This window comes from Amblyomma maculatum, chromosome 7 (assembly GCF_055883805.1).
Source record: "Amblyomma maculatum isolate TAMU_Amacu chromosome 7, ASM5588380v1, whole genome shotgun sequence".
NCBI classification, from domain to species: domain Eukaryota; kingdom Metazoa; phylum Arthropoda; class Arachnida; order Ixodida; family Ixodidae; genus Amblyomma; species Amblyomma maculatum.
The window spans coordinates 109957365-109981759 of NC_139350.1; positions in this window are offsets into that span (position 1 = coordinate 109957365).

A 24395-nucleotide genomic window follows, 5' to 3' on the forward strand; every position below is an offset into this window, starting at 1 on the left:
TTATATCAAGTACCCCCATTTGCCCTTCATTTATCTGCTTGTACCCTACGGGGGTCTCGGTTCTGGCAGTCTTGAAGCCGTAGGTAGTGTAAGAGGGTTCTAGCAAAGCTTTCGTCCTCGCTCTTGATCACGTTCTACGTGACTCTGGCGGTGACAGAAGGACGTTCCACATCCACCGCTATGGTTGAGGGCGGCGCTAGTGAACACTCTCACGGTTCGTATACAGAAAAAGTTAATACACAAGAAAGTAGCAGGTGGAATAGCGGGCGATGTAGCTCAGTTGGAAGAGCACCGGACGCGACATTCGGAGGTGATAGGTTCGGTTCCCATCATCGGCACGTTTGTTTTTCCTTCTACTTTGTGTTTATCTTTCCCCTAAACAGATTACATTACTATTTTGAGTGATTACCGAAGTAAACAAAGAAAAAAGTACCCTCGCCAATGCTTTCCTTGGCCTCGCCGAGTGTTGACTTCTTTTCTTCATGTATTATTTCGAGTACCCCCATTTGCCCTTCATTTATCTGCTTGTACCCTACGGGGGTCTTGGTTCTGGCAGTCTTGAAGCCATAGGTAGTGTAAGAGGCTTCTAGCAAAGCTTTCGCCTTCGCTCTTGATCACGTTCTATGTGACGCTGGTGGTAACAGCAGGACGTTCCACGTCCACCACTATGGTTGAGAGCGGCGCTGGTGAACACTGTCAAGGTTCGTATACAGACAACGTTAATACCCAAGAAAGTAGCAGGTGGGACAGCGGCCGATGTAGCTCAGTTGGAACAGCACCGGACATGATATTCGGAGGTCGTGGGTTCGGTTCCCTCTATCGGCACATTTGTCTTTCCTTTTACTTAGTATTTATCTTTCCTCCTAAACATATTACATTACTAGTTTAGGTGATTACCGAAGTAAAAAAAGACGAAGTACCATCCCCAATGCTTTCCTTGGCCTCGTCGATTGTTTACTTCTTTTCTTCATGTATTATATCGAGTACCCCCATTTGCCCTTCATTTATCTGCTTTTAGCCTTCGGGGGTCTGGTAGCTGGCAGTCTTGAAGCCATATGCAGCATAAGAGGGTTCTAGCAGAGCTTTGGCCCTCGCTCTTGATCACGTTCTACGTGATGGTGGCGGTAACAGAAGGACGTTCCACGTCCACCGCTATGGTTGAGGGTGGCGCTGGTAAACACTCTCAAGGTTCGTTTACAGACAATGTTAATACCGAAGAAAGTATCAGGTGGGATTGCGGCCGATGTAGCTCAGTTGGAAGAGCACCGGACGCGACATTCGGAGGTCATGGGTTCGTTTCCCACCATCGGCACGTTTGTCTTTCCTTCCACTTTGTGTTTATCTTTCCCCTAAACAGATTATATTACCAGTTTAGGTGATTACCAAAGTAAAAAAAAGACAAAGTATCATCCCCAATGCTTTCCTTGGCCTCGCCGACTGTTGGCTTCTTTCTTTCTTGTATGATATCAAGTACCCCCATTTGCCCTTCATTTATCTGCTTGTTGAATACGGGGGTATCGGTTCTGGCAGTCTTGAAGCTATATTTAGTGTAAGAGGCTTCTGGCAAAGCTTTCGCCCTTGCTCTTGATCACGTTCTATGTGACGCTGGCGGTAACAGCAGGACGTTCCACGTCCACCGCTATGGTTGAGGGCGGCGCTGGTGAACACTCACAAGGTTCGTTTACAGACAAAGCTAATACCCAAGAAAGTCGCAGGTGGGACAGCGGCCGATGTAGCTCAGTTGGAAGAGCACCAGACACGATATTCGGAGCTCGTGGGTTCGGTTCCCACCATCGGCACATTTGTTTTTCCTTCCACTTTGTGTTTATGATTCCACTAAACAGATTACATTACTAGTTTAAGTATTACCGAAGTAAAAAAAAGCCAAAGTACCATCCCCAAGGCTTTCCTTGGCATCGTCGACTGTTTACTTCTTTTCTTCATGTATTATATCGAGTACCCACATTGTCCCTTCATTTATCTGCTCGTACCCTACGGGGGTCTCGGTTCTGGCAGTCTTGAAGCCATAGGTAGCGTAAGAGGGTTCTACAAAAGCTTTCGTAGTCGCTCTTGATTACGTTCTATGTGATGCTGGCGGTAGCTGAAGGACGTTCCACGTCCACCGCTATGGTTGAGGGCGGCGCTGGTGAACACTCTCAAGGTTCGTTTACAGACAACGTTAATACCGAAGAATGTATCAGGTGGGACAGCGGCCGATGTAGCTCAGTTGGAAGAGCACCAGACATGATATTCGGAGCTCGTGGGTTCGGTTCCCACCATCGGCACATTTGTCTTTCCTTCTACTTAGTATTTATCTTTCCTCCTATACAGATTACATTATTAGTTTAAGGGATTACCGAAGTAAACAAAGAAAAAGTACCCTCGCCAAAGCTTTCCTTGGCCTCGCCGACTGTTGACTTCTTTTCTTCATGTATTATTTCGAGTACCCCCATTTGCCCTTCATTTATCTGCTTGTACCTTACGGGGGTCTTGGTTCTGGCAGTCCTGAAGCCATAGGTAGTGTAAGAGGGTTCTAGCAAAGCTTTCGCCTTCGCTCTTGATCACGTTCTATGTGACGCTGGCGGTAACAGCAGGACGTTCCACGTCCACCACTATGGTTGAGGGCGGCGCTGGTGAACACTGTCAAGGTTTGTATACAGACAACGTTAATACCCAAGAAAGTAGCAGGTGGGACAGCGGCCGATGTAGCTCAGTTGGAACAGCACCGGACATGATATTCGCAGGTCGTGGGTTCGGTTCCCACCATCGGCACATTTGTCTTTTCTTCTACTTAGGATTTATCTTTCCTCCTAAACAGATGACATTATTAGTTTAAGGGATTACCGAAGTAAACAAAGAAAAAAGTACCCTCGCCAATGCTTTCCTTTGCCTCGCCGACTGTTGACTTCTTTTCTTCATGTATTATTTCGAGTACCCCCATTTGCCCTTCATTTATCTGCTGGTACCCTACGGGGGTCTTGGTTCTGGCAGTCTTGAAGCCATAGGCAGTGTAAGAGGGTTCTAGCAAAGCTTTCGTCCTCGCTCCTGATCACGTTCTATGTGATGCTTTCGGTAACAGAAGGACGTTCCACGTCCACCGGTATGGTTGAGGGCGGCGTTGGTGAACACTCTCAAGTTTCGTATAGAGACAATGTTATTACCCAAGAAAGTAGCAGGTGGGACAGCAGTCGATGTAGCTCAGTTGGGAGAGCACCGGACGCGACATTCGGAGGTCATGGGTTCGGTTCCCACCATCGGCACATTTGTTTTTCCTTCTACTTTGTGTTTATCGTTACACTAAACATATTACATTACTAGTTTAAGTGATTACCGAAGAAAAAAAAAGACAATGTACCATTCCCAATGCTTTCCTTGGCCTCGTCTACTGTTTACTTCTTTTCTTCATGCATTATATCGAGTACCCCTATTTGCCCTTCATTTATTGCTTGTAGCCTTTGGGGGTCTCGGTTCTGGCAGTCTTGAAGCCATAGGTAGTGTAAGAGGGTATTAGCAAAGCTTTCACCCTCGCTCTTGATCACGTGCTACGTGACGCTGTCGGTAACAAAAGGACGTTCCACGTCCACCGCTAAGCTTGAGGGCGGCACTGGTGAACACACTCAAGATTCGTATACAGACAACGTTGATACCCAAGAAAGTAGCAGGTCGGACAGCGGCCCATGTAGCTCAGTTGGAAGAGCACCGGACGCGATATTCGGAGGTCGTCGGTTCGGTTCCCACCATCTGCACATTTGTTTTTCCTTCTAGTCTGTGTTTATCTTTCCCTTAAACAGATTACATTACTAGTTTAAGTTATTACCGAAGTAAAAAAATGCAAAGTTCCATCCCCAATGCTTTCCTTGGCCGCTCCGAATGTTGGCTTCTCTCCTTGATGTATTATATCGAGTACCCCCATTTGCCCTTCATTTATCCGCTTCTAGCCTACGGGGGACTCGGTTCTGGCAGTCTTGAAGCCATAGGTAGCATAAGAGGGTTTTAAGAAAGCTTTCGCCCTCGCTCTTGATTACGTTTTTCGTCACGCTGGCGGTAACAGAAGGACGCTCCATGTCCACCGCTATGGTTGTGGGCGGCGCTGGTGAACACTCTCAAGGTTCGTATACAGAAAAAGCTAATACCCAAGAAAGTAGCAGGTGGGACTGCGGCCGATGTAGCTCAGTTGGAAGAGCACCGGACACGATATTCGGAGATCGTGGGTTCGGTTCCCACCATCGGCACATTTGTTTTTCCTTCCACTTTGTGTTTATCTTTCCCCTAAACAGATTACATTACTAGTTTAAATGATTACCGAAGTAAAAAAAAAGACAAAGTACCATCCCCAAAGCTTTCCTTGGCCTCATCGACTGTTTACTTCTTTTCTTCATGTATTATATCGAGTAACCCCGGTTGCCTTTCATTTATCTGCTTGTACCCTGCGGGGCTCTTGGTTCTGGCAGTCTTGAAGCCATAGGTAGTGTAAGAGGGTTCAAGCAAAGCTTTCGCCCTCGAGCTTGATCAAGTTCTGTGTGACGCTGGCGGTACCAGAAGGACGTTCGACGTCCACCGCTATGGTTGAGGGCGGCGCTGGTGAACACTCTCAAGTTTCGTATACAGACAAAGCTAATACCCAAGAAAGTAGCAGGAGGGATAGCGGCCGATAGCTCAGTTGGAAGAGCACCGGACACGACATTCGGTGGTCGTGGGTTCGGTTCCCTCCATCGGCACGTTTGGTTTTCCTTCTACTCTGTGTTTAGATTTCCCCTATACATATTACATCACTAGTTTAGGTGATTACCGAAATAAAAAAAGACAAAGTTCCATCCCCAATGCTTTCCTTGGCCTCGCCGACTGTTAGCTTCCTTCCGTTATGTATTATATCGAGTACCCCCATTTGCCCTTCATTTATCTTCTTGTAGCCTACGGGGGTCTCGGTTCTGGCAGTCTTGAAGCCATAGTAGCGTAAGAGGGTTCTAGCAATGCTTTCGCCCTCGCTCTTGATCACGTTCTACGTGACGCTGGCGGTAACACAAGGACGTTTCACGTCCACCGCTATGGTTGAGGGGGGCGCTGGTGAACACTCTCAAGGTTCGTTTACAGACAATGTTATTACCGAAAAAAGTAGCAGGAGGGATAGCGGCCGATAGCTCAGTTGGAAGAGCACCGGACACGACATTCGGAGGTCATGGGTTCGGTTCCCACCATCGGCATGTTTGTTTTTCTTTCTACTTTGTGTTTATCTTTCCCCTAAACAGTTTACATTATTAGTTTAATGGATTACCGAAGTAAAAAAAGACAAAGTACCATCCCCAATGCTTTCCTTGGCCTCGTCGACTGTTTATTTCTTTTCTTCATGTATTATATCGAGTACCCCCATTTGCCCTTCATTTATCTGCTTGTAGCCTTCGGGGGTCTGGGATCTGGCAGTCTTGAAGCCATAGGTAGCGTAAGAGGGTTCTAGCAATGCTTTCGCCCTCACTCTTGATCACGTTCTACGTGACGCTGGCGGTAACAGAAGGACGTTCCACGTCCACCGCTATGGTTGAGGGCGGCGCTGGTGAACACTCTCAAGGTTCGCACACAGAAAAAAGCTAATACCCAAGAAAGTAGCAGGTGGGACAGCGGCCGATGTAGCACAGTTGGAAGAGCACCGGACGCGATATTCGGAGGTCGTGGGTTCGGTTCCCACCATCGGCACGTTTGGTTTTCCTTTTACTCTGTGTTTAGCTTTCCCCTAAACATATTACATTTCTAGTTTAGGTGATTACCGAAGTAAAAAAGACAAAGTTGCATCCCCAATGCTTTCCTTGGCCTCGCCGACTGTTAGCTTCTTTCCTTTATGTATTATATCGAGTACCCCCATTTGCCCTTCATTTGTCTGCTTGTAGCCTACGGGGGTCTCGGTTCTGGCAGTCTTGAAGCCATAGGTAGCGTAAAAGGGTTTTAGCAAAGCTTTCGCCCTCGCTCTTGATTACGTTCTACGTGATGCTGGCTGTAACAGAAGGACGTTCCATGTCCACCGCTATGCTTGAGGGCGGCGCTGGAGAATACTCTCAAGTTTCGTATAGAGACAATGTTAATACCCAAGAAAGTAGCAGGTGGGACAGCGGCCGATGTAGCTCAGTTGGAAGAGCACCGGACGCGACTTTCGGAGGTCATGGGTTCGGTTTCCACCATCGGCACATTTGTTTTTCCTTCTACTTTGTGTTTATCTTTCCCCTAAACAGATTACATTACTAGTTTAGGTGATTACCACAGTAAAAAAAAGACAAAACACCATCCCCTATGCTTTCCTTGGCCTCGTCGACTGTCGACTTCTTTTCTTCATGTATTATATCGAGTAACCCCAGTTGCCCTTCATTTATCTTCTTGTAGCCTACGGGGGTCTCGGATCTGGTAGTCCTGAAGCCATAGGTAGCGTAAGAGGGTTCTAGCAAAGCTTCCGCCCTCGCTCTTGATCACGTTCTACGTGACGCCGGCGGTGACAGAAGGACGTTCCACGTCCACCGCTATGGTTGAGGGCGGCGCTGGTGAACACTCTCAAGGTTCGTATACAGACAATGTTAATACCCAAGAAAGTAGCAGGTGGGACCGCTGCCGATGTAGCTCAGTTGGAAGAGCACCGGACACGATATTCGGAGGTCGTGGGTTCGGTGCCCACCATCGGCACGTTTGTCTTTCCTTCTACTTTGTGTTTATCTTTCCCCTAAACAGATTACATTACAAGTTTTAGTGATTACCGAAGTAAAAAAAGTCAAAGTTCCATCCCCAATGCTTTCCTTGGCCTCGTCGACTGTCGATTTCTTTTCTTCATGTATTATATCGAGTAACCCCAGTTGCCCTTCATTTATCTACCTGTAGCCTACGGGGGTCTCGGATCTGGTAGTCCTTGAAGCCATAGGTAGCGTAAGAGGGTTCTAGCAAAGCTTCCGCCCTCGCTCTTGATCAAGTTCACGTGACGCTGGCGATGACAGAAGGACGTTCCACGTCCACCGCTATGGTTGAGGGCGGCGCTGGTGAACACTCTCAAGGTTCGTATACAGACAATGTTAATACCCAAGAAAGTAGCAGGTGGGACCGCTGCCGATGTAGCTAAGTTGGAAGAGCACCGGACACAATATTCGGAGGTCGTGAGTTCGGTGCCCACAATCGGCACGTTTGTCTTTCCTTCTACTTTGTGTTCATCTTTCCCCTAAACAGATTACATTACAAGTTTTAGTGATTACCGAAGTAAAAAAAAAAGACAAAGTTCCATCCCCAATGCTTTCCTTGGCCTCGCCGAATGTTGGCTTCTCTCCTTTATGTATTATATCGAGTACCCCCATTTGCCCTTCAGTTATCTGCTTCTTGCCTACGGAGGACTCGGTTCTGGCAGTCTTGAAGCCATAGGTAGCGTGAGAGGGTTTTAGGAAAGCTTTCGCCCTCGCTCTTGATTACGTTCTACGTGACGCTGGTGGTAACAGAAGGACGCTCCACGTCCACCGCTATGGTTGAGGGCGGCGTTGGTGAACACTCTCAAGGTTCGTATACAGACAATGTTAATACCCAAGAAAGTAGCAGGTGGGACCGCGGCCGATGTAGCTCAGTTGGAAGAGCACCGGACACGATATTCGGAGGTTGTGGGTTCGGTTCCCACCCCCGGCACTTTTGGTTTCCCTTCTACTTAGTGCTTATCTTCTCCTAAACCGATTACATTGCTAGTTTAGGTGATTACCGAAGTAAAGAAGACAAAGTTCCATCCCCAATGCTTTCCTTGGCCTCGCCGAGTGTTAGCTTCTTTCCTTTATGTATTATATCAAGTACCCCCATTTGCCCTTCATTTATCTGCTTGTACCCTACGGGGGTCTCGGTTCTGGCAGTCTTGAAGCCGTAGGTAGTGTAAGAGGGTTCTAGCAAAGCTTTCGCCCTCGCTCTTGATCACGTTCTACGTGATGCTGGCGGTAACAGGGCGTTCCACGTCCATCGCTATGATTGATGGCGGCGCTGGAGAATACTGTCAAGGTTCGTATACAGAAAAAGCTATTACGCAAGAAAGCAGCAGGTGGGACAGCGGCAGATGTGGCTCAGTTGAAAGAGCACCGGACGCGATATTCGGAGATCGTGGGTTCGGTTCCCACCAACGGCACGTTTGTCTTTCCTTCTTTTTTGTGTGTATCTTTCCCCTAAACAGATTACATTACAAGTTTTAGTGATTACCGAAGTAAAAAAGAAAGACAAAGTTCCATCTCCAATGCTTTCCTTGGCCTCGCCGAATGTTGGCCTCTCTACTTTATGTATTATATCGAGTACCACCATTTGCCCTTCATTTATCGGCTTGTAGCCTACGGGGGTCTCGGATCTGGCAGTCTTGAAGCTATATTTAGTGTAAGAGGGTTCTGGCAAAGCTTTCGCCCTCGCTCCTGATCACGTTCTACGTGACGCTGCCGGTAACAGGACGTTCCACGTCCATCACTATGATTGAGGGCGGCGCTGGTGAACACTCACAAGGTTCGTTTACAGACAAAGCTAATACCCAAGAAAGTCGCAGGTGGGACGGCGGCCGATGTAGCTCAGTTGGAAGAACACCGGACACGATATTCGGAGATCGTGGGTTCGGTTCCCACCATCGGCACATTTGTTTTTCTTCCACTTTGTGTTTATCATTCCCCTAAACAGATGACATTACTAGTTTAAGTATTACCGAAGTAAAAAATAGACAAAGTTCCATCCCCAATGCTTTCCTTGGCCTCTTCGATTGTTTACTTCTTTTCTTCATGTATTATATCGAGTACCCCCATTTGCCCTTCATTTCTCTGCTTGTAGCCTTCGGGGGTCTGGTAGCTGGCAGTCTTGAAGCCATATGCAGCATAAGAGGGTTCTAGCAGAGCTTTGGCCTTCGCTCTTGATCACGTTCTACGTGATGCTGGCGGTAACAGAAGGACGTTCCACGTCCACCGCTATGGTTGAGGGCGGCGCTTGTAAACAGTCTCAAGGTTCGTTTACAGACAACGTTAATACCGAAGAAAGTATCAGGTGGGATTGCGGCCGATGTAGCTCAGTTGGAAGAGCACCGGACGCGACATTCGGAGGTCATGGGTTCGTTTCCCACCATCGGCACGTTTGTCATTCCTTCTACTTTGTGTTTATCTTTCCACTAAACAGATTATATTACTAGTTTAGGTGATTACCAAAGAAAAAAAGACAAAGTATCATCCCCAATGCTTTCCTCGGCCTCGCCGACTGTTGGCTTCTTTCTTTCTTGTATGATATCAAGTACCCCCATTTGCCCTTCTTTTATCTGCTTGTTGAATACGGGGGTCTCGGTTCTGGCAGTCTTGAAGCTATATTTAGTGTAAGAGGGTTCTGGCAAAGCTTTCGCAATCGCTCTTGATCACGTTCTACGTGACGCTGGCGGTAACAGGACGTTCCACGTCCATCACTATGATTGAGGGCGGCGCTGGTGAACACTCACAAGGTTCGTTTACAGACAAAGCTAATACCCAAGAAAGTCGCAGGTGGGACAGCGGCCGAAGTAGCTCAGTTGGAAGAGCACCAGACACGATATTCGGAGCTCGTGGGTTAGGTTCCCACCATCGGCACATTTGTTTTTCCTTCCACTTTCTGTTTATCATTCCCCTAAACAGATTACATTACTAGTTTAAGTATTACCGAAGTAAAAAAAAAGACAAAGTACCATCCCCAAGGCTTTCCTTGGTCTCGTCGACTGTTTACTTCTTTTCTTCATGTATTATATCGAGTACCCCCATTATCCCTTCATTTATCTGCTCGTACTCGGCGGGGGTCTCGGTTCTGGCAGTCTTGAAGCCATAGGTAGCGTAATAGGGTTCTAGAAAAGCTTTCGCAGTCGCTCTTGATTACGTTCTATGTGATGCTGGCGGTAACTGAAGGACGTTCCACGTCCACCGCTATGGTTGAGGGCGGCGCTGGTGAACACTCTCAAGGTTCGTTTACAGACAACGTTAATACCGAAGAAAGTAGCAGGAGGGATAGCGGCCGATGTAGCTCAGTCGGAAGAGCACCGGACACGACATTCGGAGGTCGTGGGTTCGGTTCCTACCATCGGCACGTTTGGTTTTCCTTCTACTCTGTGTTTAGCTTTCCCCTATACATATTACATCACTAGTTTAGGTGATTACCGAAGTAAAAAAAGACAAAGTTCCATCCCCAATGCTTTCCTTGGCCTCGCCGACTGTTAGCTTCCTTCCTTTATGTATTATATCGAGTACCCCCATTTGCCCTTCATTTATCTTCTTGTAGCCTACGGGGGTCTCGGTTCTGGCAGTCTTCAAGCCATAGGTAGCGTAAGATGGTTCTAGCAATGCTTCCGCCCTCGCTCTTGATCACGTTCTACGTGACGCTGGCGGTAACACAAGGACGTTTCACGTCCACCGCTATGGTTGAGGGCGGCGCTGGTGAACACTCTCAAGGTTCGTTTACAGACAACGTTAATACCGAAGAAAGTAGCAGGAGGGAGAGCGGCCGATGTAGCTCAGTTGGAAGAGCACCGGACACGACATTCGGAGGTCATGGGTGCGGTTCCCACCATCGGCACGTTTGTTTTTCCTTCTACTCTGTGTTTAGCTTCCCCTAAACATTTTACATTTCTAGTTTAGGTGATTACCGAGGTAAAGAAGACAAAGTTGCTTCCCTAATGCTTTCCTTGGCCTCGCCGACTGTTAGCTTCTTTCCTTTATGTATTATATCGAGTACCCCCATTTGCCCTTCATTTGTCTGCTTGTAGCCACGGGGGTCTCGGTTCTGGCAGTCTTGAAGCCATAGGTAGCGTAAAAGAGTTTTAGCAAAGCTTTCGCCCTCGCTCTTGATTACGTTCTACGTGACGCTGGCTGTAACAGAAGGACGTTCCATGTCCACCGCTATGCTTGAGGGCGGCGCTGGAGAATACTCTCAAGTTTCGTATGCAGACAAAGCTAACACTCAGGAAAGTAGCGGGTAAGACAGCGGCCGAGGTATCTCAGCTGGAAGAGCACCGGGCATGATATTTGGAGGTCGTGGGTTCGGTTCCTACCATCGGCACATTTCTTTTTCCTTCTACTTTGTGTTTATCTTCCCCTAAACAGATTACATTACTAGTTTAAGTGATTACCGAAGTAAAAAAAAGACAAAGTACCATCCCCAATTTTTACCTTGGCCTCGCCGACAGTTGGCTTCTTTCCTTCATATATTATATCGAGTACCCCCATTTGCCCTTCATTTATCTGCTTGCAGCCTACGGGAGTCTCGGTTCTGGCAGTCTTGAAGCCATAGGTAGCGCGAGAGGGTCCTAGCAACGCTTTCGCCCTCGAGCTTGATCAAGTTCTACGTGACGCTGGCGGTCCCAGAAGGACGTTCCACGTCCACCGCTATGGTTGAGGGCGGCGCTGGTGAACACTCTCATGTTTCGTATACAGACAAAGCTAATACCCAAGAAAGTAGCAGGTGGGTCAGCGGCCGATGTAGCTCAGTTGGAAGAGCACCAGACGCGATATTCGGAGGCCGTGGGTTCGGTTCCCACCATCGGCACGTTTGGTTTTCCTTCTAGTCTGTGTTTATCTTTCAACTAAACATATTACATTACTAGTTTAGGTGATTACCGAAGTAAAAAAAGACAAAGTACCATCCTCAATGCTTTTCTTGGCCTCGTCGATTGTTTACTTCTTTTCTTCATGTATTATATCGAGTACCCCCATTTGCCCTTCATTTATCTGCTTGTAGCCTTCGGGGGTCTGGTAGCTGGCAGTCTTGAAGCCATATGCAGCATAAGAGGGTTCTAGCAGAGCTTTGGCCTTCGCTCTTGATCACGTTCTACGTGACGCTGGCGGTAACAGGACGTTCCACGTCCATCACTATGATTGAGGGCGGCGCTGGTGAACACTCACAAGGTTCGTTTACAGACAAAGCTAATACCCAAAAAAGTCGCAGGTGGGACAGCGGCCGATGTAGCTCAGTTGGAAGAGCACCAGACACGATATTCGGAGCTCGTGGGTTCGGTTCCCACCATCGGCACATTTGTTTTTCCTTCCACTTTTGTTTATCATTCCCCTAAACAGCTTACATTACTACTTTAAGTATTACCGAAGTAAAAAAAGACAAAGTACCATCCCCAAGGCTTTCCTTGGCCTCGTCGACTGTTTACTTCTTTTCTTCATGTATTATATCGAGTAACCCCAGTTGCCCTTCATTTATCTTCTTGTAGCCTACGGGGGTCTCGGATCTGGTAGTCCTGAAGCCATAGGTAGCGTAAGAGGGTTCTAGCAAAGCTTCCGCCCTCGCTCTTGATCACGTTCTACGTGACGCTGGCGCTGACAGAAGGACGTTCCACGTCCACCGCTATGGTTGAGGGCGGCGCTGGTGAACACTCTCAAGGTTCGTATACAGACAACGTTAATACCGAAGAAAGTAGCAGGAGGGATAGCGGCCGATGTAGCTCAGTTGGAAGAGCACCGGTCACGGCATTCGGTGGTCGTGGGTTCGGTTCCCTCCATCGGCACGTTTGGTTTTCCTTCTACTCTGTGTTTAGCTTTCCCCTATACATATTACATCACTAGTTTAGGTGATTACCGAAATAAAAAAAAGACAAACTTCCATCCCCAATGCTTTCCTTGGCCTCGCCGACTGTTAGCTTCCTTCCTTTATGTATTATATCGAGTACCCCCATTTGCCCTTCATTTATCTTCTTGTAGCCTAAGGGGGTCTGGGATCTGGCAGTCTTGAAGCCATAGGTAGCGTAAGAGGGTTCTAGCAATGCTTTCGCCCTCACTCTTGATCACGTTCTACGTGACGCTGGCGGTAACAGAAGGACGTTCCACGTCCACCGCTATGGTTGAGGGCGGCGCTGGTGAACACTCTCAAGGTTCGCACACAGAAAAAAGCTAATACCCAAGAAAGTAGTAGGTGGGACAGCGGCCGATGTAGCACAGTTGGAAGAGCACCGGACGCGATATTCGGAGGTCGTGGGTTCGGTTCCCACCATCGGCACGTTTGGTTTTCCTTCTACTCTGTGTTTAGCTTTCCCCTAAACATATTACATTTCTAGTTTAGGTGATTACCGAAGTAAAGAAGACAAAGTTGCATCCCCAATGCTTTCCTTGGCCTCGCCGACTGTTAGCTTCTTTCCTTTATGTATTATATCGAGTACCCCCATTTGCCCTTCATTTGTCTGCTTGTAGCCTACGGGGGTCTCGGTTCTGGCAGTCTTGAAGCCATAGGTAGCGTAAAAGGGTTTTAGCAATGCCTTCGCCCTCGCTCTTGATTGCGTTCTACGTGATGCTGGCTGTAACAGAAGGACGTTCGATGTCCACCGCTATGCTTGAGGGCGGCGCTGGAGAATACTCTCAAGTTTCGTATAGAGACAATGTTAATACCCAAGAAAGTAGCAGGTGGGACAGCGGCCGATGTAGCTCAGTTGGAAGAGCACCGGACGCGACTTTCGGAGGTCATGGGTTCGGTTTCCACCATCGGCACATTTGTTTTTCCTTCTACTTTGTGTTTATCTTTCCCCTAAACAGATTACATTACTAGTTTAGGTGATTACCACAGTAAAAAAAAGACAAAACACCATCCCCTATGCTTTCCTTGGCCTCGTCGACTGTCGACTTCTTTTCTTCATGTATTATATCGAGTAACCCCAGTTGCCCTTCATTTACCTTCTTGTAGCCTACGGGGGTCTCGGATCTGGTAGTCCTTGAAGCCATAGGTAGCGTAAGAGGGTTCTAGCAAAGCTTCCGCCCTCGCTCTTGATCACGTTCTACGTGACGCTGGCGGTGACAGAAGGACGTTCCACGTCCACCGCTATGGTTGAGGGCGGCGCTGGTGAACACTCTCAAGGTTCGTATACAGACAATGTTAATACCCAAGAAAGTAGCAGGTGGGACCACTGCCGATGTAGCTAAGATGGAAGAGCACCAGACACGATATTTGGAGGTCGTGAGTTCGGTGCCCACCATCGGCACGTTTGTCTTTCCTTCTACTTTGTGTTTATCTTTCCCCTAAACAGATTACATTACAAGTTTTAGTGATTACCGAAGTAAAAAAAAAGACAAAGTTCCATCCCCAATGCTTTCCTTGGCCTCGCCGAATGTTGGCTTCTCTCCTTTATGTATTATATCGAGTACCCCCATTTGCCCTTCAGTTATCTGCTTCTTGCCTACGGAGGACTCGGTTCTGGCAGTCTTGAAGCCATAGGTAGCGTGAGAGGGTTTTAGGAAAGCTTTCGCCCTCGCTCTTGATTTCGTTCTACGTGACGCTGGTGGTAACAGAAGGACGCTCCACGTCCACCGCTATGGTTGAGGGCGGCGCTGGTGAACACTCTCAAGGTTCGTATACAGACAATGTTAATACCCAAGAAAGTAGCAGGTGGGACCGCGGCCGATGTAGCTCAGTTGGAAGAGCACCGGACACGATATTCGGAGGTTGTGGGTTCGGTTCCCACCCCCGGCACTTTTGGTTTCCCTTCTACTTAGTGCTTATCTTCTCCTAAACCGATTACATTGCTAGTTTAGGTGATTACCGAAGTAAAGAAGACAAAATTCCATCCCCAATGCTTGCCTTGGCCTCGCCGACTGTTAGCTTCTTTCATTATGTATTATATCAAGTACCCCCATTTGCCCTTCATTTATCTGCTTGTACCCTACGGGGGTCTCGGTTCTGGCAGTCTTGAAGCCGTAGGTAGTGTAAGAGGGTTCTAGCAAAGCTTTCGCCCTCGCTCTTGATCACGTTCTACGTGATGCTGGCGGTAACAGGGCGTTCCACGTCCATCGCTATGATTGAGGGCGGCACTGGAGAATACTGTCAAGGTTTGTATACAGACAACGTTAATACCCAAGAAAGTAGCAGGTGGGACAGCGGCCGATGTAGCTCAGTTGGAACAGCACCGGACATGATATTCGCAGGTCGTGGGTTCGGTTCCCACCATCGGCACATTTGTCTTTTCTTCTACTTAGGATTTATCTTTCCTCCTAAACAGATGACATTATTAGTTTAAGGGATTACCGAAGTAAACAAAGAAAAAAGTACCCTCGCCAATGCTTTCCTTTGCCTCGCCGACTGTTGACTTCTTTTCTTCATGTATTATTTCGAGTACCCCCATTTGCCCTTCATTTATCTGCTGGTACCCTACGGGGGTCTTGGTTCTGGCAGTCTTGAAGCCATAGGCAGTGTAAGAGGGTTCTAGCAAAGCTTTCGTCCTCGCTCCTGATCACGTTCTATGTGATGCTTTCGGTAACAGAAGGACGTTCCACGTCCACCGGTATGGTTGAGGGCGGCGTTGGTGAACACTCTCAAGTTTCGTATAGAGACAATGTTATTACCCAAGAAAGTAGCAGGTGGGACAGCAGTCGATGTAGCTCAGTTGGGAGAGCACCGGACGCGACATTCGGAGGTCATGGGTTCGGTTCCCACCATCGGCACATTTGTTTTTCCTTCTACTTTGTGTTTATCGTTACACTAAACATATTACATTACTAGTTTAAGTGATTACCGAAGAAAAAAAAAGACAATGTACCATTCCCAATGCTTTCCTTGGCCTCGTCTACTGTTTACTTCTTTTCTTCATGCATTATATCGAGTACCCCTATTTGCCCTTCATTTATTGCTTGTAGCCTTTGGGGGTCTCGGTTCTGGCAGTCTTGAAGCCATAGGTAGTGTAAGAGGGTATTAGCAAAGCTTTCACCCTCGCTCTTGATCACGTGCTACGTGACGCTGTCGGTAACAAAAGGACGTTCCACGTCCACCGCTAAGCTTGAGGGCGGCACTGGTGAACACACTCAAGATTCGTATACAGACAACGTTGATACCCAAGAAAGTAGCAGGTCGGACAGCGGCCCATGTAGCTCAGTTGGAAGAGCACCGGACGCGATATTCGGAGGTCGTCGGTTCGGTTCCCACCATCTGCACATTTGTTTTTCCTTCTAGTCTGTGTTTATCTTTCCCTTAAACAGATTACATTACTAGTTTAAGTTATTACCGAAGTAAAAAAATGCAAAGTTCCATCCCCAATGCTTTCCTTGGCCGCTCCGAATGTTGGCTTCTCTCCTTGATGTATTATATCGAGTACCCCCATTTGCCCTTCATTTATCCGCTTCTAGCCTACGGGGGACTCGGTTCTGGCAGTCTTGAAGCCATAGGTAGCATAAGAGGGTTTTAAGAAAGCTTTCGCCCTCGCTCTTGATTACGTTTTTCGTCACGCTGGCGGTAACAGAAGGACGCTCCATGTCCACCGCTATGGTTGTGGGCGGCGCTGGTGAACACTCTCAAGGTTCGTATACAGAAAAAGCTAATACCCAAGAAAGTAGCAGGTGGGACTGCGGCCGATGTAGCTCAGTTGGAAGAGCACCGGACACGATATTCGGAGATCGTGGGTTCGGTTCCCACCATCGGCACATTTGTTTTTCCTTCCACTTTGTGTTTATCTTTCCCCTAAACAGATTACATTACTAGTTTAAATGATTACCGAAGTAAAAAAAAAGACAAAGTACCATCCCCAAAGCTTTCCTTGGCCTCATCGACTGTTTACTTCTTTTCTTCATGTATTATATCGAGTAACCCCGGTTGCCTTTCATTTATCTGCTTGTACCCTGCGGGGCTCTTGGTTCTGGCAGTCTTGAAGCCATAGGTAGTGTAAGAGGGTTCAAGCAAAGCTTTCGCCCTCGATCTTGATTACGTTCTATGTGATGCTGGCGGTAACTGAAGGACGTTCCACGTCCACCGCTATGGTTGAGGGCGGCGCTGGTGAACACTCTCAAGGTTCGTTTACAGACAACGTTAATACCGAAGAAAGTAGCAGGAGGGATAGCGGCCGATGTAGCTCAGTCGGAAGAGCACCGGACACGACATTCGGAGGTCGTGGGTTCGGTTCCTACCATCGGCACGTTTGGTTTTCCTTCTACTCTGTGTTTAGCTTTCCCCTATACATATTACATCACTAGTTTAGGTGATTACCGAAGTAAAAAAAGACAAAGTTCCATCCCCAATGCTTTCCTTGGCCTCGCCGACTGTTAGCTTCCTTCCTTTATGTATTATATCGAGTACCCCCATTTGCCCTTCATTTATCTTCTTGTAGCCTACGGGGGTCTCGGTTCTGGCAGTCTTCAAGCCATAGGTAGCGTAAGATGGTTCTAGCAATGCTTCCGCCCTCGCTCTTGATCACGTTCTACGTGACGCTGGCGGTAACACAAGGACGTTTCACGTCCACCGCTATGGTTGAGGGCGGCGCTGGTGAACACTCTCAAGGTTCGTTTACAGACAACGTTAATACCGAAGAAAGTAGCAGGAGGGAGAGCGGCCGATGTAGCTCAGTTGGAAGAGCACCGGACACGACATTCGGAGGTCATGGGTGCGGTTCCCACCATCGGCACGTTTGTTTTTCCTTCTACTCTGTGTTTAGCTTCCCCTAAACATTTTACATTTCTAGTTTAGGTGATTACCGAGGTAAAGAAGACAAAGTTGCTTCCCTAATGCTTTCCTTGGCCTCGCCGACTGTTAGCTTCTTTCCTTTATGTATTATATCGAGTACCCCCATTTGCCCTTCATTTGTCTGCTTATAGCCACGGGGGTCTCGGTTCTGGCAGTCTTGAAGCCATAGGTAGCGTAAAAGAGTTTTAGCAAAGCTTTCGCCCTCGCTCTTGATTACGTTCTACGTGACGCTGGCTGTAACAGAAGGACGTTCCATGTCCACCGCTATGCTTGAGGGCGGCGCTGGAGAATACTCTCAAGTTTCGTATGCAGACAAAGCTAACACTCAGGAAAGTAGCGGGTAAGACAGCGGCCGAGGTATCTCAGCTGGAAGAGCACCGGGCATGATATTTGGAGGTCGTGGGTTCGGTTCCTACCATCGGCACATTTCTTTTTCCTTCTACTTTGTGTTTATCTTCCCCTAAACAGATTACATTACTAGTTTAAGTGATTACCGAAGTAAAAAAAAGACAAAGTACCATCCCCAATTTTTACCTTGGCCTCGCCGACAGTTGGCTTCTTTCCTTCATATATTATATCGAGTACCCCCATTTGCCCTTCATTTATCTGCTTGCAGCCTACGGGAGTCTCGGTTCTGGCAGTCTTGAAGCCATAGGTAGCGCGAGAGGGTCCTAGCAACGCTTTCGCCCTCGAGCTTGATCAAGTTCTACGTGACGCTGGCGGTCCCAGAAGGACGTTCCACGTCCACCGCTATGGTTGAGGGCGGCGCTGGTGAACACTCTCATGTTTCGTATACAGACAAAGCTAATACCCAAGAAAGTAGCAGGTGGGTCAGCGGCCGATGTAGCTCAGTTGGAAGAGCACCAGACGCGATATTCGGAGGCCGTGGGTTCGGTTCCCACCATCGGCACGTTTGGTTTTCCTTCTAGTCTGTGTTTATCTTTCAACTAAACATATTACATTACTAGTTTAGGTGATTACCGAAGTAAAAAAAGACAAAGTACCATCCTCAATGCTTTTCTTGGCCTCGTCGATTGTTTACTTCTTTTCTTCATGTATTATATCGAGTACCCCCATTTGCCCTTCATTTATCTGCTTGTAGCCTTCGGGGGTCTGGTAGCTGGCAGTCTTGAAGCCATATGCAGCATAAGAGGGTTCTAGCAGAGCTTTGGCCTTCGCTCTTGATCACGTTCTACGTGACGCTGGCGGTAACAGGACGTTCCACGTCCATCACTATGATTGAGGGCGGCGCTGGTGAACACTCACAAGGTTCGTTTACAGACAAAGCTAATACCCAAAAAAGTCGCAGGTGGGACAGCGGCCGATGTAGCTCAGTTGGAAGAGCACCAGACACGATATTCGGAGCTCGTGGGTTCGGTTCCCACCATCGGCACATTTGTTTTTCCTTCCACTTTTGTTTATCATTCCCCTAAACAGCTTACATTACTACTTTAAGTATTACCGAAGTAAAAAAAGACAAAGTACCATCCCCAAGGCTTTCCTTGGCCTCGTCGACTGTTTACTTCTTTTCTTCATGTATTATATCGAGTAACCCCAGTTGCCCTTCATTTATCTTCTTGTAGCCTACGGGGGTCTCGGATCTGGTAGTCCTGAAGCCATAGGTAGCGTAAGAGGGTTCTAGCAAAGCTTCCGCCCTCGCTCTTGATCACGTTCTACGTGACGCTGGCGCTGACAGAAGGACGTTCCACGTCCACCGCTATGGTTGAGGGCGGCGCTGGTGAACACTCTCAAGGTTCGTATACAGACAACGTTAATACCGAAGAAAGTAGCAGGAGGGATAGCGGCCGATGTAGCTCAGTTGGAAGAGCACCGGTCACGGCATTCGGTGGTCGTGGGTTCGGTTCCCTCCATCGGCACGTTTGGTTTTCCTTCTACTCTGTGTTTAGCTTTCCCCTATACATATTACATCACTAGTTTAGGTGATTACCGAAATAAAAAAAAGACAAACTTCCATCCCCAATGCTTTCCTTGGCCTCGCCGACTGTTAGCTTCCTTCCTTTATGTATTATATCGAGTACCCCCATTTGCCCTTCATTTATCTTCTTGTAGCCTAAGGGGGTCTGGGATCTGGCAGTCTTGAAGCCATAGGTAGCGTAAGAGGGTTCTAGCAATGCTTTCGCCCTCACTCTTGATCACGTTCTACGTGACGCTGGCGGTAACAGAAGGACGTTCCACGTCCACCGCTATGGTTGAGGGCGGCGCTGGTGAACACTCTCAAGGTTCGCACACAGAAAAAAGCTAATACCCAAGAAAGTAGTAGGTGGGACAGCGGCCGATGTAGCACAGTTGGAAGAGCACCGGACGCGATATTCGGAGGTCGTGGGTTCGGTTCCCACCATCGGCACGTTTGGTTTTCCTTCTACTCTGTGTTTAGCTTTCCCCTAAACATATTACATTTCTAGTTTAGGTGATTACCGAAGTAAAGAAGACAAAGTTGCATCCCCAATGCTTTCCTTGGCCTCGCCGACTGTTAGCTTCTTTCCTTTATGTATTATATCGAGTACCCCCATTTGCCCTTCATTTGTCTACTTGTAGCCTACGGGGGTCTCGGTTCTGGCAGTCTTGAAGCCATAGGTAGCGTAAAAGGGTTTTAGCAATGCCTTCGCCCTCGCTCTTGATTGCGTTCTACGTGATGCTGGCTGTAACAGAAGGACGTTCGATGTCCACCGCTATGCTTGAGGGCGGCGCTGGAGAATACTCTCAAGTTTCGTATAGAGACAATGTTAATACCCAAGAAAGTAGCAGGTGGGACAGCGGCCGATGTAGCTCAGTTGGAAGAGCACCGGACGCGACTTTCGGAGGTCATGGGTTCGGTTTCCACCATCGGCACATTTGTTTTTCCTTCTACTTTGTGTTTATCTTTCCCCTAAACAGATTACATTACTAGTTTAGGTGATTACCACAGTAAAAAAAAGACAAAACACCATCCCCTATGCTTTCCTTGGCCTCGTCGACTGTCGACTTCTTTTCTTCATGTATTATATCGAGTAACCCCAGTTGCCCTTCATTTACCTTCTTGTAGCCTACGGGGGTCTCGGATCTGGTAGTCCTTGAAGCCATAGGTAGCGTAAGAGGGTTCTAGCAAAGCTTCCGCCCTCGCTCTTGATCACGTTCTACGTGACGCTGGCGGTGACAGAAGGACGTTCCACGTCCACCGCTATGGTTGAGGGCGGCGCTGGTGAACACTCTCAAGGTTCGTATACAGACAATGTTAATACCCAAGAAAGTAGCAGGTGGGACCACTGCCGATGTAGCTAAGATGGAAGAGCACCAGACACGATATTTGGAGGTCGTGAGTTCGGTGCCCACCATCGGCACGTTTGTCTTTCCTTCTACTTTGTGTTTATCTTTCCCCTAAACAGATTACATTACAAGTTTTAGTGATTACCGAAGTAAAAAAAAAGACAAAGTTCCATCCCCAATGCTTTCCTTGGCCTCGCCGAATGTTGGCTTCTCTCCTTTATGTATTATATCGAGTACCCCCATTTGCCCTTCAGTTATCTGCTTCTTGCCTACGGAGGACTCGGTTCTGGCAGTCTTGAAGCCATAGGTAGCGTGAGAGGGTTTTAGGAAAGCTTTCGCCCTCGCTCTTGATTTCGTTCTACGTGACGCTGGTGGTAACAGAAGGACGCTCCACGTCCACCGCTATGGTTGAGGGCGGCGCTGGTGAACACTCTCAAGGTTCGTATACAGACAATGTTAATACCCAAGAAAGTAGCAGGTGGGACCGCGGCCGATGTAGCTCAGTTGGAAGAGCACCGGACACGATATTCGGAGGTTGTGGGTTCGGTTCCCACCCCCGGCACTTTTGGTTTCCCTTCTACTTAGTGCTTATCTTCTCCTAAACCGATTACATTGCTAGTTTAGGTGATTACCGAAGTAAAGAAGACAAAATTCCATCCCCAATGCTTGCCTTGGCCTCGCCGACTGTTAGCTTCTTTCATTATGTATTATATCAAGTACCCCCATTTGCCCTTCATTTATCTGCTTGTACCCTACGGGGGTCTCGGTTCTGGCAGTCTTGAAGCCGTAGGTAGTGTAAGAGGGTTCTAGCAAAGCTTTCGCCCTCGCTCTTGATCACGTTCTACGTGATGCTGGCGGTAACAGGGCGTTCCACGTCCATCGCTATGATTGAGGGCGGCACTGGAGAATACTGTCAAGGTTCGTATACAGAAAAAGCTATTACGCAAGAAAGCAGCAGGTGGGACAGCGGCAGATGTGGCTCAGTTGAAAGAGCACCGGACGCGATATTCGGAGATCGTGGGTTCGGTTCCCACCAAGGGCACGTTTGTCTTTCCTTTTTTTTGTGTGTATCTTTCCCCTAAACAGATTACATTACAAATTTTAGTGATTACCGAAGTAAAAAAAAGACAAAGTTCCATCTCCAATGCTTTCCTTGGCCTCGCCGAATGTTGGCCTCTCTACTTTCTGTATTATATCGAATACCACCATTTTCCCTTCATTTATATGCTTGTAGCCTACGGGGGTCTCGGATCTGGCAGTCTTGAAGCTATATTTAGTGTAAGAGGGTTCTAGCAATGCTTTTGCCCTCGCTCTTGATCACGTTCTACGTGACGCTGGCGGTAACACAAGGACGTTCCACGTCTACCGCTATGGTTGAGGGCGGCGCTGGTGAACACTCTCAAGGTTCGTATACAGACAATGTTAATACCCAAGAAAGTAGCAGGTGGGACAGCGGCCGATGTAGCTCAGTTTGAAGAGCACCGGACGCGATATTCGGAGGTCGTGGGTTCGGTTCCCACCATCGGCACGTTTGGTTTTCCTTCTACTCTGTGTTTAGCTTTCCCCTAAACATATTACTTTACTTGTTTAGGTGATTATCGAAGTAAAAAAAGACAAAGTTCCATCCCCAATGCTTTCCTTGGCCTCGCCGAATGTTGGCTTCTCTCCTTTATGTATTATATCGAGTGCCCCCATTTGCCCTTCAGTTATCTGCTTCTAGCCTACGTAGGACTCGGTTCTGGCAGTCTTGAAGCCACAGGTAGCGCGAGTGGGTCCTAGCAACGCTTTCGCCCTCGAGCTTGATCAAGTTCTACGTGACGCTGGCGGTACCAGAAGGACGTTCCACGTCCACCGCTATGGTTGAGGGCGGCGCTGGTGAACACTCTCAAGGTTCGTATAGAGACAATGTTAATACCCAAGAAAGTAGCAGGTGGGACAGCGGCCGATGTAGCTCAGTTGGAAGAGCACCGGACGCGACTTTCGGAGGTCATGGGTTCGGTTTCCACCATCGGCACATTTGTTTTTCCTTCTACTTTGTGTTTATCTTTCCCCTAAACAGATTACATTACTAGTTTAGGTGATTACCACAGTAAAAAAAAGACAAAACACCATCCCCTATGCTTTCCTTGGCCTCGTCGACTGTCGACTTCTTTTCTTCATGTATTATATCGAGTAACCCCAGTTGCCCTTCATTTACCTTCTTGTAGCCTACGGGGGTCTCGGATCTGGTAGTCCTTGAAGCCATAGGTAGCGTAAGAGGGTTCCAGCAAAGCTTCCGCCCTCGCTCTTGATCACGTTCTACGTGACGCTGGCGGTGACAGAAGGACGTTCCACGTCCACCGCTATGGTTGAGGGCGGCGCTGGTGAACACTCTCAAGGTTCGTATACAGACAATGTTAATACCCAAGAAAGTAGCAGGTGGGACCACTGCCGATGTAGCTAAGTTGGAAGAGCACCGGACACGATATTTGGAGGTCGTGAGTTCGGTGCCCACCATCGGCACGTTTGTCTTTCCTTCTACTTTGTGTTTATCTTTCCCCTAAACAGATTACATTACAAGTTTTAGTGATTACCGAAGTAAAAAAAAAGACAAAGTTCCATCCCCAATGCTTTCCTTGGCCTCGCCGAATGTTGGCTTCTCTCCTTTATGTATTATATCGAGTACCCCCATTTGCCCTTCAGTTATCTGCTTCTTGCCTACGGAGGACTCGGTTCTGGCAGTCTTGAAGCCATAGGTAGCGTGAGAGGGTTTTAGGAAAGCTTTCGCCCTCGCTCTTGATTTCGTTCTACGTGACGCTGGTGGTAACAGAAGGACGCTCCACGTCCACCGCTATGGTTGAGGGCGGCGCTGGTGAACACTCTCAAGGTTCGTATACAGACAATGTTAATACCCAAGAAAGTAGCAGGTGGGACCGCGGCCGATGTAGCTCAGTTGGAAGAGCACCGGACACGATATTCGGAGGTTGTGGGTTCGGTTCCCACCCCCGGCACTTTTGGTTTCCCTTCTACTTAGTGCTTATCTTCTCCTAAACCGATTACATTGCTAGTTTAGGTGATTACCGAAGTAAAGAAGACAAAATTCCATCCCCAATGCTTTCCTTGGCCTCGCCGACTGTTAGCTTCTTTCATTATGTATTATATCAAGTACCCCCATTTGCCCTTCATTTATCTGCTTGTACCCTACGGAGGTCTCGGTTCTGGCAGTCTTGAAGCCGTAGGTAGTGTAAGAGGGTTCTAGCAAAGCTTTCGCCCTCGCTCTTGATCACGTTCTACGTGATGCTGGCGGTAACAGGGCGTTCCACGTCCATCGCTATGATTGAGGGCGGCGCTGGAGAATACTGTCAAGGTTCGTATACAGAAAAAGCTATTACGCAAGAAAGCAGCAGGTGGGACAGCGGCAGATGTGGCTCAGTTGAAAGAGCACCGGACGCGATATTCGGAGATCGTGGGTTCGGTTCCCACCAAGGGCACGTTTGTCTTTCCTTCTTTTTTGTGTGTATCTTTCCCCTAAACAGATTACATTACAAGTTTTAGTGATTACCGAAGTAAAAAAAAGACAAAGTTCCATCTCCAATGCTTTCCTTGGCCTCGCCGAATGTTGGCCTCTCTACTTTCTGTATTATATCGAGTACCACCATTTTCCCTTCATTTATATGCTTGTAGCCTACGGGGGTCTCGGATCTGGCAGTCTTGAAGCTATATTTAGTGTAAGAGGGTTCTAGCAGTGCTTT